Source organism: Mobula birostris, chromosome 3 (genome assembly GCF_030028105.1).
Source record: "Mobula birostris isolate sMobBir1 chromosome 3, sMobBir1.hap1, whole genome shotgun sequence".
Lineage (NCBI taxonomy): Eukaryota > Metazoa > Chordata > Chondrichthyes > Myliobatiformes > Myliobatidae > Mobula > Mobula birostris.
This window is the reverse complement of record NC_092372.1, coordinates 69,792,568-69,807,445: the sequence shown is the minus strand read 5'-3', so window position 1 is coordinate 69,807,445 and position 14,878 is coordinate 69,792,568. Positions and strand designations below refer to the sequence as shown.

General features: G+C 42.2%; 1 protein-coding gene across 3 annotated transcripts in view; it reads right to left on the bottom strand.

Moving 5' to 3' along the window:
* Positions 1–14,878, bottom strand: part of smim14 (small integral membrane protein 14) — a 44,797-nt gene that overhangs the window by 10,087 nt on the left and 19,832 nt on the right. The window lies entirely within an intron of this gene.

Genomic DNA, 14,878 nt, shown 5'->3' with positions numbered 1-14,878 from the left:
ACCTGGCACCTGCCACCTCGATTTGGCACATACTCAAGCTTTCCAATCCGGCCTGGCACTAAAATCGGTCAAACATCGGCTTGCTCCTCGCTCTCGGGCGCAGGGCCTGACACCACAATTTGGCCCATACATGCCACGCTGCAACAGTCCTGCACCTCCAAAACTTCAGTTCACATTGCAAAAATGCAAGGTCATACAGGTGATTCAAAAACTCCACTCTGAAAGGGAAGTTTAGACTACTGATTGCAGTGATCGTTTCAAGAAAAACAGTGATTAATAAAGTAATTATTAGCTTTGTTTGCTGATAGCAAGTCATCACTGTGCTTCTCCAGCACTGTCTTAAACCAAGCAACAAACAACAGCAGCAAAAATAAGCTCTGTTCTTTCCTCCCACCCATGAACATACAGTCCTTCAAGAGCAGGGCAGGCTCTGGTGGACATGGACTCAGGCCTGCAGACACCAGGTTTCAACCTTCCCAGCAGATTTGCAGATATTCACAGACTCAGCTCTGTCAATGGGCCTCAACTTCTGGTTTGACCCTCAGGCATTGATCACTGAACACTAGGCCTTGAACTGTTGACTTGCCAATGATGGGACCCCAAACCCTGGGCCTTGAATTCTGGTCTCACTATTTTGTGAACCCAGGGTCACCTGAACTCAATCTTCCTGCCCACACAAACTCTGACTCTGGAACCCACCAACAACTCACTGACCTGGGTGAGCCTCGTCCACTCTCTGCAGGTCTGGCATACGATCAAAGATGTCCCATGTCCACGTCACTGGTCTTCGAATGTGGAGCGGAGACTTGAACTCCGGCCTGACCTCTAATTCCTCCACATCCCTGTCTCTAAACCCTAACCTAATCCCCAACTCCCCTTCCTGTCCCCAAAACTATCCTTAAACCCTAAAATAAAATTAAACAATTCAAAAGCAACTCAATCTGAGCTGGGACTCAAAAAAGGTTGTAGCTTGGCACCATCTTGGAAAGGACTCAAAGTGAAAATTGAAGAATTGGAGAACAATGCGAATTGGAGTTGTGGGTTAGATTGCCAGGGACGGAGTGGAGTACGCAGGGCCAATGATCTGAGAGGGAACAGAGACACGAGAGGGAGCTTAAACAGAGAATATTGGCAGTAATGAGGGGGTGGTGATTAGAAATGCTGGTATTTTAGCAATGCGCCAGTTAAGTTCAAGCCATTAAACTGATGCCAAAACAAACTTCAACCAAACAGCTGAGACCAAAGGGAAGTTTTGCAGACAGGTGGCCCCCGTTTTCCAAATGTTCGCTTTATGATACCTCGCTGTTACGAAAGACCTACATTAATTACCTGTTTTCGCTAACAGAAGGTGTTTTCACTGTTACGAAAAAAGGCAGTGCGCGCCTGAACAGCAAGCTCCTCCATCGGAACTGCATTCTAGCCACCATTGCTTAAACACGTGCTTTATCTCGATTTATCTTGTGCATCCGTTAGCAAGATGAGTTCTAAGGTATCGGAAAAGCCTAAGAGACCTCGTAAGGGTGTTACACTTAACGTAAAACTAGACATAATTAAGTGTTTCGATCGTGGTGAATGAAGTAAGGACATTGTCTGCGTGTTGAACTTGCCTGTGTCCACCATTCGCGCTATTTATACGCAGAGAGAAATGGCGTTTGGTTATTCGTATAAGCAAGTGTTTAATTGTGACGAAACTGCAATTTACTGGAAAAAATTGCCGAGCAAGACGTTTATTTCGATGGAAGAAAAGCAGGCTAAGGGACAAAAGGCATTGAAGGACAGGTTTATCCTAATGCCTATTATTAATGCCACTGGTGATGCTGTCCTTAAGCCTCTACTAGTGTACCATTCAGAAAATCCGAGGGCACTTAAAAGCGTTGATAAGAAAACACTTCCTGTTGTGTTCTGTTCACATCCAAGTGGTTGGAATACCCAAGTGCTTTTCTCTGAGTACATGAGTGGATACGTTAGTCCTTTTGTTGAAAAATACTGTAGAGAAAATAACGTTGATAAAGGTGTCTTGTGATTGTCGATAATTGTGCTGCTCATCCACCTGGCATTACCGAGTATGGCAGTAACATTCCTGTTGTGTTCTTACCGCTGAATACAACATCGTTGCTGCAGCCGTGCGACCAAGGCCTAATAGCCACAATTAAGGCAAAATGTGATGCGTTTTATTGTAAGTACCATTGACAGAGAGGACAACTCTGAAGCGTCTTTGCGAGAGATCTGGAAAGAATACAATATAAAATTGGCAATCACCAACATTGGAGGTGCTCTCGATAGGCTAACAGTCTCGATGAGAAATGGCATTTGGAGGAAACTGTGTCCCGAAGCAGAACTATTTTAAGGGCTTCGAACCATCAACAATAAATATGGCAATAGTGAGTTTGGCTACTGTACATACATTATTTCTACTTTATATAGGCTGTGTATTTTTATGCGTTATTTGATATGATTTGGCAGCTTCATAGCTTAAAGGTTACTGGAGGGAGTGTTTCTGCCGAGAGTGCTTCCGCCGAGGGTGCTGACATGAGATTTTCACTGCGCTAGGCAGTGCTGAAAAGTATTTCTACTTTATATAGGCTGTGTATTTATCATATCATTCCTGCTTTTACTATACGTTACTGTCATCTTAGGTTTTATGTGTTATTTGACATGATTTTGTAGGGTATTTTTTGGGTCTGGGAATGCTCAAAAATTTTTTCCCATATTAATAAATGGTAATTCCTTATTCACTTTACAACATTTCGGCTTACGAACCATTTCATAGGAACGCTCTACCTTCGGGTGGGGGGGGGGGGGCGGGGGGAACCTGTATTGTATGTTGTTCCTGTGAATGCCAAAAAGACTCATGCCCTGAATGTCACCTGTAGTGCTGACAGCAATTTCTGCCTCTGTCCTCTGGTGTGACCTGTAAATGAGCTTCAAACTACAAAGGTTTCGGCACCTCTGGATTAAACAGTGCATACCAATTACTATATTGGCAGGAAATGGTGAACCTACATAAGGCAAAAACAATGAAGTACGGTGATAAAATGACACAAGGCTGGAGGAAAGGGAATTAATCCGCCTAAAAGGCCTCAAAGAGATCAATGTCATTTTATAAGTAGGAGCATAAAAAGACTGAACTACTAAAGGTAACTTTGCACATCTAATTATTTAGGCTAGTTACTGCATCACAGAAAGGACACCGAATCCTGGGAAAGTATTTGGCATAGATTCATACACCAAGATAATGAAAGAGATGGGTAATTACAGCTTTAAAGAAAAGACAAGTTACTGAAACAATTTCCACGGAATAAGAGATGAACATGATTTCATTTTAAAAATTGAGTCAGTAACTCAAGAACAATAGGGGGTGAATGAGTAAAGAATGTACAAGAAAATTCTTTATGTGAAGCACATTCAACCATTTGAAAGCATTCCCATACAGTATTCCACAAACTTTGTTCTACCATCACATGGTCATTGTTTTTTTTTGACAATGCAAACTCCTTATCATGCACTATTAACAGTATCTGCTTAATTCGCTCAATCTGGCATGCCTAGAATTCCGCAGAGCTGGGGGAGGCAAAGTGTGACACCTCAGGGGGTGCAGGCATGAGATGACTGGCTTTTTAAAAATTGCAACCATGTTCATAACTACCAGAAACTATAGTTCTAGTGGAAAGATTTCCCTCCACCCCACTTGCATCCTCATTGACACCAACCTTGCAACACAACAACAATGACTCTCACCATCTCTATACAATTCAGCTATTTTGTCATGTGTCAGAGACCCTAAAGCTAGACCCAAATTGACCATCAAAAAGCAAATTATTGGACTTATCACTTTTCACATTGGCACCAATGTTGGCTATAGTCATGGTTTACTCTACATTACGAGTCTTCCAGTAAGATGGTGGCACATTCAATCGCAATGGCTTCTATGGGGTTAAACAAAAGTGTTATTGTCCTTTATGAACATATTTTGTATGATTGCAAGACCCTGCTGGACATTAAGAACTTAAAGTACTGCAGGTCTACCCCGGCAGCGAGTTGCTTATTGGCAAAAAAACTGAAGGAGCAGGACTTGGTGCAGATCGTGCTGATGCTGCGTCAGCACGCATCAAAGGAGTAAAGATGGTATGTAGCCCAACAACGTTTTAATTGCTTTTCTTGTGATTCTTCTGATACACTGATTTATTGGTGGATGGTGGGGGATTTGCATGGCCTCAGTTGTAGCGACGACTAGGCCTCAAGCTGCACTGTCGCCCATGTATGGCCGCTTAGGAGAGAGACGTTGGAATCGGTGCGCTCCACCAGAACTGGTGTGGTACACTGTCCAAGCTAGGGTTGATGCTATCTCGCAGTGTTTGGTCAGCAAAAGGCAAGCTATAGGATGTTTGACTGCAGATTTCTGCAACGTTCATGGACTCAGGGTCTTGGACTATGTTTTTTTTTGTGACTGTTTTACTGATATCTTAAATGTTCTTGTTACCTTATACGTCCCTTCCCAATTATCTCCCTCTCAGCACTTATCGCCTTCCTTTCCAGTCTTCAAGAAGGTCCTCGGCCCAAAACGTCAACTGTTTATTCATTTCCATAGATGCTGTCTGACCTGCTAAGTTCCTGCAGCATTTTGTCTGTGTTGCTTTAGACTTCCAGCATTTGCAGAGTTTCTCATGTTTGTGATGTGTTATATGTGCCTTGTGCTGTGTGTGACTGTTGGTAAGGTGTTTTACACCTTGGTCCTGGAGTAACGCTGTTCCATTTGGCTGTATTTGTGATTATTCATATATAGTTGAATGACAATTAAGCTTGAACTTGGACTACAACACATGACAAAGCACATTTTCAGGATACACGAATCTCCAAAATCAAATACTCCCAGCTACTTTAGATTATTCTGCATTGACTTCCATTCCAGGGGAACATCAAGATCAATTATCTACGCAGCACTTCAAATTGGTTGCCATTAATTATGCCTGGAATTTCTCACATAACTTTGTATTTTGACATATTCTGAGAGATTAATTATCCATCATTATTCAAAACTGGACATTGTAAGATCTGTATTATCTGCTGGTTCTGGGGTAGTTTACACTGTGTGGAGCAGCATCATATTTATTTTATTCATTTACAGGATGTAGGTTTCAGTGCCACTGCCAAGTGGAGGAGTACTGGTGCATCTGCTGAAGGAGAAGGGTAACAATCTCTGGGTCTTTGTTGATCTGTCAAGCCAGGTGACAGGATGTAAACAAAATTGTGATGGCTGGCTAAAATGATTAATTTTACAATGTATGGTAATGTCAGACTATTAAATCCCTAGGGTGTGGACCAGCTCTCCTAATTTACTTATCAGTCCTCAAATATTTGTGGAGGAGGACAATGGAAATACACACACAGCCTGCAATGTTCACAATTTCACTACAGCAGCTAAGAAATTAAAACTTGTGCAGTTAAGCAACTCTGGAGTAAAAGGCTGGCTCAAAAGTGGTTTATTATTTTGGTTTATTCCTGTACTTGTTTATAGCATTTTGGTACACTGAGTGGATTGCTACAGGTATTCCATTTCTGAAGATAGTTAAGTGACAACCATATTGCTTTGGTTTAGAGTTGCACTTGGGCCAGACTAAATATAAGGGAACTGATGCTTCTCCTTAAAAAGACCTTGGTAATTTGGTAAGTTAAACGATGAAAAATCATTGTCTTGAAACGTTAACTGTTTCCCTTTTAATAGAATGCTGCCTGGTCTGTTATTTCTAGCACAAGGATTTTTACTTTACAACAGCTTAAAAGTTTCATGATTTTCAGTACTACTAGCAGCCCTCTAATCCAGATATACTTAATTAAATATTTAAATTTCCTGGTCACAGTCATGAAATGTGGGTAATGTTGCTTGTCATAGTCATACTTTATTGATCCCGGGGAAAATTGATTTTCGTTACAGTTGCACCTTAAATAATAGTAATAAAACCATAAATAGTTAAATAGTAATATGTAAATTATGCCAGGAAATAAGTCCAGGACCAGCCTATTTGCTCAGGGTGTCTGACCCTCCAAGGGAGGAGTTGTAAAGTTTGATGGCCACAGGCAGGAATGACTTCCTATGACGCTCTGTGCTGCATCTCGGTGGAATGAGTCTCTAGCTGAATGTACTCCTGTGCCCAACCAGTACATTATGTAGTGGATGGGAGACATTGTCCAAGATGGCATGCAACTTGGACAGCATCCTCTTTTCAGACACCACCGTCAGAGAGTCCAGCTCCATCCCCACAACATCACTGGCCTTACGAATGAGTTTATTGATTCTGTTGGTGTCTGCTACCCTCAGCCTGCTGCTCCAGCACACAACAGCAAACATGATAGCACTGGCCACCACAGACTCGTAGAACATCCTCAGCATCGTCCGGCAGATGTTAAAGGACCTCAGTCTCCTCAGGAAATAGAGACGGCTCTGACCCTTCTTGTAGACGGCCTCAGTGTTCTTTGACCAGTCCAGTTTATTGTCAATTTGTATCCCCAGGTATTTGTAATCCTCCACCATATCCACACTGACCCCCTGGATGGAAACAGGAGTCACCGGTACCTTAGCTCTCCTCAGGTCTACCACTAGCTCCTTAGTCTTTTTCACATTAAGCTGCAGATAATTCTGCTCACACCATGTGACAAAGTTTCCTACGGTAGCCCTGTACTCAGCCTCATCTCCCTTGCTGATGCATCCAACTATGGCAGAGTCATCAGAAAACTTCTGAATAGAACCACTACTTACCCCAGTTCCTTGTGTGTATACATTAATTCTTACACTATATCAACTGGAAGTTTCAACGGCATGACGGGATTTTTAAATTGGTTTAATTTTGCATTAGATAGCCTCTAACTTGTAACTTAATTGAAATAAAAATACATCCTTGAATTCAACAGGACAGGGTTATACTGTTTTCTTTGTGAGTGCGCACAAATTATATACAATTCACAGTGATGATGACCCATGTGCCTCTAGATTCAAAATGCCTAGTTCAACTGAGAAGTACACAGCACAATACTGACTGTGGCTTACAAATAGAACATAGAATAGTACAGCACAGTACAGGCCCTTCGGCCCACAATGTTGTGCCGACCCTCAAACCCTGCCTCCCATATAAGCCCCCACCTTAGATTCCTCCATATACCTGTCTAGTAGTCTCTTAAACTTCACTAGTGTATCTGCCTCCACCACTGACCCAGGTAGTGCATTCCACGCACCAACCACTCTCTCAGTAAAAAAACCTTCCTCTAATATCCCCCTTGAACTTCCCACCCCTTACCTTAAAGCCATGTCCTCTTGTATTGAGCAGTGGTGCCCTGGGGAAGAGGCTGTGGCTATCCACTCTATCTATTCCTCTTATTATCTTGTACACCTCTATCATGTCTCCTCTCATCCTCCTCCTCTCCAAAGAGTAAAGCCCTAGCTCCCTTAATCTCTGATCATAATGCATACTTTCTAAACCAGGCAGCATCCTGGTAAATCTCCTCTGTACCCTTTCCAATGCTTCCACATCCTTCCTATAGTGAGGTGACCAGAACTGGACACAATACTCCAAGTATGGCCTAACCAGAGTTTTATAGAGCTGCATCATTACATCGCGACTCTTAAACTCTATCCCTCGACTTATGAAAGCTAACACCCCAGAAGCTTTCTTAACTACCCTATCCATCTGTGAGGCAACTTTCAGGGATTGTGGACATGTACCCTGAGATCCCTCTGCTCTTCCACACTACCAAGTATCCTGCCATTTACTTTGTACTCTGCCTTGGAGTTTGTCCTTCCAAAGTGTACCACCTCACACTTCTCCAGGTTGAACTCCATCTGCCACTTCTGCATCCTACCAATGTCTCTCTGCAATCTTTGAAAATCCTCTACACTATCTACAACACCACCAACCTTTGTGTCGTCTGCAAACTTGCCAACCCACCCTTCTACCCCCACATCCAGGTCGTTAATAAAAATCACGAAAAGTAGAGGTCCCAGAACCGACCCTTGTGGGACACCACTAGTCACAACCCTCCAATCTGAATGTACTCCCTCCACCACCACCCTCTGCCTTCTGCAAGCAAGCCAATTCTGAATCCACCTGGCCAAACTTCCCTGGATCCCATGCCTTCTGACTTTCTGAATAAGCCTACCGTGTGGAACCTTGTCAAATGCCTTACTAAAATCCATATAGATCACACCCACTGCACTACTCTCATCTATATGCCTGGTCACCTCCTCAAAGAACTCTATCAGGCTTGTTAGACACGATCTGCCCTTCACAAAGCCATGCTGACTGTCCTTGATCAGACCATGATTCTCTAAATGCCTATAGATCCTATCTCTAAGAATCTTTTCCAACAGCTTTCCCACCACAGACGCAAGGTTCACTGGTCTATAATTAGCCCGACTATCCCTACTACCTTTTTTGAACAAGGGAACAATATTCGCCTCCCTCCAATCCTCCGGTACCATTCCCATGGACAACGAGGACATAAAGATCCTAGCCAGGGGCTCCGCAATCTCTTCCCTCGCCTCGTGGAGCAGCCTGGGGAATATTCCGTCAGGCCCCGGGGACTTATATGTCCTAATGTATTTTAACAACTCCAACACCTCCTCTCCCTTAATATCAGCATGCTCCAGAACATCAACCTCACTCATATTGTCCTCACTATCATCAAGTTCCCTCTCATTGGTGAGTACCGAAGAGAAGTATTCATTGAGGACCTCGCTCACTTCCACAGCCTCCAGGCACATCTTCCCACCTTTATCTCTAATTGGTTCTACCTTCACTCCTGTCATCCTTTTTTTCTTCACATAATTGAAGAATGCCTTGGGGTTTTCCTTTACCCTACTCGCCAAGGCCTTCTCATGCCCCCTTCTTGCTCTTCTCAGCCCCTTCTTAAGCACCTTTCTTGCTTCCCTATATTCCTCAATAGACCCAGCTGATCCTTGCTTCCTAAACCTCATGTCTGCTGCCTTCTTCCTCCTGACTAGATTTTCCACCTCACTTGTCACCCATGGTTCCTTCACCCTACCATTCTTTATCTTCCTCACCGGGACAAATTTATCCCTTACATCCCGCAAGAGATCTCTAAACATCGACCACATGTCCATAGTACATTTCCCTGCAAAAACATCATCCCAATTCACACCCACAAGTTCTAGCCTTATAGCCTCATAATTTGCCTTTCCCCAATTAAAAATTTTCCTGTCCTCTTTGATCCTATCCTTTTCCATGATAATTATAAAGGCCAGGGAGCAGTGGTCACTGTCCCCCAGATGCTCACCCACTGAGAGATCTGTGACCTGACCCGGTTCATTACCTAATACTAGATCTAGTATGGCATTCCCCCTGGTCGGCCTGTCCACATACTGTTACAGGAATCCATCCTGGACACACTTAACAAATTCTGCCCCATCTAAACCCTTGGAATTAATCAGGTGCCAATCAATATTAGGGAAGTTAAAGTCACCCATGATAACAACCTTGTTATTTTTGCACCTTTCCAAAATCTGCCTCCCAATCTGCTCCTCTGTATCTCTGCTGCTACCAGGGGGCCTATAGAACTCCCCCAGTAGAGTAACTGCTCCCTTCCTGTTCCTGACTTCCACCCATATTGACTCAAAGAGGATCCTGCTACATTACCCACCCTTTCTGTAGCTGTAATAGTATCCCTGACCAGTAATGCCACCCGTCCTCCCCTTTTTCTGCCCTCTCTATCTCTTTTAAAGCACTGAAATCCAGGAATATTGAGAATCCATTCCTGCCCTGGTGCCAGCCAAGTCTCTGTAATGGCCACTATATCATAATTCCATGTATGTACCCAAGCTCTCAGTTCATCACCTTTGATCCTGATGCTTCTTGCATTGAGGTACACACATTTCAGCCCTTCTACCTTACTGTCTCTACACCGTTTATTCTGCTTCTCTTTCCTCAAAGCCTCTCTGTATGTTAGATCTGGCTTTACTCCATGCACTTCTTTCACTGCTCTATCGCTCTGGGTCCCATCCCCCTCGCAAATTAGTTTAAACCCTCCCGAACCATGCTAGCAAACCTACCTGCAAGGATATTGCTCCCCCTCGAGTTCAGGTGCAACCCATCCAATCTGTACAGGTCCCACCTTCCCCAGAAGAGATCCCAATGATCTAAAAATCTAAAACTCTGCTCCCTGCACCAACTCCTCAGCCATGCATTCAACTGCCATCTCCTCCAATTCTTACCATCTCTGTCACGTAGCACTGGCAGCAATCCTGAGAACGTCACCCTTGAGGTCCTGTTCTTCAGCCTTCTGCCTAATTCCCGAAACTCACACTTCAGGACCTCATCCCTCTTCCTGCCTATGTCATTGGTCCCAACATGTATCACGACTTCTGGTTGCTTTCCCTCTCATACCAGGATGTCGTGCACCCGGTCAGAGACATCCTGGACCCTGGCACCCGGGAGGCAACAAACCATGCGGGTGTCCTTTTCACGTCCACAAAATCTCCTGTCTGCTCCCCTGACTATAGAGTCTCCAATGACGACAGCTCTCCTCTTCTCCGTCCCACCCTTCTGCACCACAGGGTCAGACTCAGTGCCGGAGGCCCTGCCACCGTGGCTCACACCTGGTCGGTCGTCCCCGCCGACAGTATCCAGGACGGTAAACTTATTATTCAGGGGAATGGCTATAGGGGTGCTCTGCACTACCTGTCTGCTCACCTTCGCTTTCCCCCCTCTGACTGTCTTTCAATAGAGATTACGATGGTACATTAGACATCAATGCAAACATCCAACAATTATATTATTTTAAACCAACAAAACAAGGCCCAGAAATTCAACAAGATCAGATTACACCCAGCTACCAGTCCATGATTACAGTATCTCAGTTGAATAGCCACCATTATTTTGTAGTGATGGAGTGGATGAGGTGCATTGCATTATTGGGATATCCAAGTAAAAAATTCAAAAGTAAATTATCAAAGGATGTAGATTTCAACAAATACTACCCTGAGATTCATTTTCTTACAAACATTCACAGAAGAAAGTATAATACAATCCATAAAAAACGACAAAGACTGACAAACTGTGCAAATACATGAAACAATAATAAATAAATGTACATAAATAAGTAAATAAATAATACTGAGAACATGAGCTGTAGAGTCATTGAAAGTGAGTCCATAGTTTTTTTTTCCAATGATCAGGTCAGTGTTGTGGTGAGGCAACATGTCCATAATACACATCTAAAGAACAAACCGGAGACAATGTCACTCTCAAAACAAGTTTTCTTCCATAGAAAGAAAGACAATCTAATCAGGAGGAGGAAGAGGAAATGACCAGGTTTTGCTGCAATTAGCATTCAGTAAAGCAAGAATGGATGCAGGAGTAATTTCCCTACCAAATAAATTATTGTTTCTCCACCTTTCAAATAGGATTTGTATTATATTTCAAGACAAGGTCCATATCTAAAGTAATTTAACACTTGCAGTTTCATCCATTTCGGGCCAGTCATTGATTTTAAAATCATGTGTTATTGCATGAAATGAATCTGCCCAACTAATATTGATGAGTCGGCCAGTGGTGTAGTGGCATAAACACTGGACTTCGAAGTGAGTGGTCCCAGATTTGAATCCGGCCAGCTCCCCGCATACTTTCCGTCTGTGCTTGGTTGAACGTCGAGCCAGCAATTCAGCCTCATAAAAAACAGACAAAATGCTAAAGAAACAGCAAAGTTGCTGCCCAGTGCATCACAGGGCACGGAGAGAAATAACTAAAACAATATCGACAACGTGGAATTGGGCATCATACCCAACCAATCAAGTAGGCAATTATTCTCCAAACAAGTGCAAGTTGTATTTTAAGTATCTCAATTTCTACCTTCCTTATTAGTTTATGTCATTCATTGATGTTGGAATGCTCTTACAATCATGTGTTCAATTAATTTTTGAAAAAAATTCTTTCATGCATTCACACCCTCATATACCAGAAATATGTTTCTTGTATATACAGTTGCAAGCAAAAGTTTGTGAACCCTTTGCAATTACCTGGTTTTCTACATTAATTACTCATAAAATGTAGTCTGATCCTCATCCAAGTCTCAATAATAGACAAACACAATCTGCCTAAACTAATAACACGTAAACGACTGGACTACTTATTGTCTATACTGAGTACAGCATTTAAACAATCACAGTCTAGGTTCGAAAAAGTATGTGAGCCTTTGGGATAATGCCTTCTACAAAAGCTATTTGGAGTCAGGTGTTCCAATCAATGAGATGAGATTGGAGATGTAGGTTGTAGAGGTGCCCTGGCCTATAATAAAAGACACACTAAGTTAGACTACTGACAAAGCCTGCTCTTCTCATGAAGGATCTGTTTATGTGCACCAAGCCTTGATCAAAACAACTTTCAGAGGAGCTTAGAAAAAGAATTGTAGAGATGCATAAAGCTAGAAAAGGCTACAAAAGCATTTCTAAAGACCCGAGTGTTCATCAGTGCACAGTAAAAGCAATCGTCTACAAATGGAGGAAATTCAGTACCGTTGCTACTCTCCCTAGGGATGGGCGTCCAGCAAAGATCACACCAAGAGCACAAGATGCAATTCTGAAAGAGGTGAAAAAGAACCCCACGGAAGCAGCAAAAAAAACCTGCGGGAATTTCTAGAGCTTGCTAAAGTAACTGTTCATGTGTCCACTGTAAGAAAATACTGAACAAGAATAGTGTTTATGAAAGGACACCACAGAGGAAACTACTGCTCTCCAAAAAAACATTGCTGCACATCTCAAATTTGCGATGTTCCACAACGCTTCTGGGACAATGCTCTGTGGACAGGTAAGAGAAAAGTTCAACATTTGGCAGAAGTGTGTAACACCTGTGTAGTGCGCATCTTATTTCATGTGACTGGTTGCCACACTCTTTATAGGAAAATCAAATTACATAGTACTACACAAAAGGCTAAAAGGCCATCAGAAGGAGGCAGTGAATTAAAAAAACACACATTTCTAGAGATGTTTGTTTATAAAATATTTACATGAGTAAGAACAATTCAAAATTCCAACATTCTGTCTTAGTCTCCCAATCTCAGATATTAATAAAAACAAATTCCTTTTTAGTTAGAATCACTGAGATTCATTAGAATAACCTTTATTACTCCAATTTCTCAAACTAATTAGATCTAGTATTATTCCCTATTTAAAAGTTTACAGACTAACCACTGCCTTTCTATTTATCCCTAGTTAGTTAGGAAACTAATTGAATTCCTATTCTTAAGTATTATGGTTAACTTCAGTTTCAGTTCAGGTCAGTATGTCAACAAATCAAACATCAAAGTATTTTTTTATACAACTCCTTTCACGACAATTCTCCAATATCACAACTTTAACAAAGTAGATCTCATTCTGAAACTTATCAAAGTCTTTGCAAAAATAATCAGTTCTTCCATGAAATCAAATTCAGACCCTTTAAATGAAAAATAAAACTTACACATCCAACTGTATTAAATCCTTTACATCTTGAAACATTTCATTCCTGCACTAGCTCTTCAATCTTGGATGCTTGCCATCTTGTTTCTTGGTTACCTTGGAGTACTGTGTCCAGTTCTGGTCGCCCCACTATAGGAAGGATGTGGAAGCATTGGAAAGGGTACAGAGATTTATCAGGATGCTGCCTGGTTTAGAGAGTATGCATTATGATCAGAGATTAAGGGAGCTAGGGCTTTACTAATTGGAGAGAAGGAGGATGAGAGGATACATGATAGAGGTGTACAAGATAATAAGAGGAATAGATAGAGTGGATAGCCACCGCCTCTTCCCCAGGGCACCACCGCTCAATACAAGAGGACATGGCTTTAAGGTAAGGGGTGGGAAGTTCAAGGGGGATATTAGAGGAAGGTTTTTACTCAGAGAGTGATTGGTGCGTGGAATGCACTGCCTGAGTCAGTGGTGGAGGCAGATACACTAGTGAAGTTTAAGAGACTACTAGACAGGTAAATGGAGGAATTTAAGGTGGGGGCTTATATGGGAGGTAGGGTTTGAGGATCGGTACAACATTGTGGGCCGAAGGGCCTGTACTGTGCTGTACTATTCTATGTTCTATGTTTGTTGGATGAAATAGTGTGGCTCATCCACAGTAAGTCAATTCACAAAATTTAAACAAAAAACCTGTTCTGTATACAACAGGATTATATATGCATTTTATTTTTTTTTCCAAAATCTCCAAACATTTCTCAGTTACAACACTGTGGAACATATTTCACAAATTATATACTCGGAACAGTAAAAGTGTTATAACTCACCAAATCCCTTGGTATGATTCAACAGAACTAATTCTCAGTTACATGGTAGAGATCTTAGACACTCATCTCTGCCGATATTGTCTCGCTATAGCTGCTGCTTGTTATAGCCGCAACTTCAATAAACCTTTTAATCGCTATTGTCTCTCCTTCCAGATTTTACCCTGAGGTTTTCAAATAAGTAGGATAGAGATACACAGTACTAAATCCACTTTTAACAGTTTACATCTTTAGTTTCTAATAGTTTGCTGCGTCTCTCACTTATCCGCACCTGCATCAGCCACTCCTTGTCCTCACATAGCTTCCGCCCACTCCAGTTTTATTTTTAGAAATAAATATATTGGTCAACCTCCCCGTTTTCATCCCTCCATGGGTGGAGATTTCTAACATTATATCTTTGGGTTTAATTAACCTGGGTTACAAATGTACACCACTATGTTTGGAGGAAAAAGGCAACTGCACACCAACACCAGAACCTCATCCCTACTGAGAACCATGGTGGAAGGAGCATCATGGTTTGGGCTGTTTTACTGTCTCAGGGCCTGAACAGCTTGCAATCGTTGAGGGAACTACGAATTCAAAATGGTATCAAGACATTTTTACAGGAGAG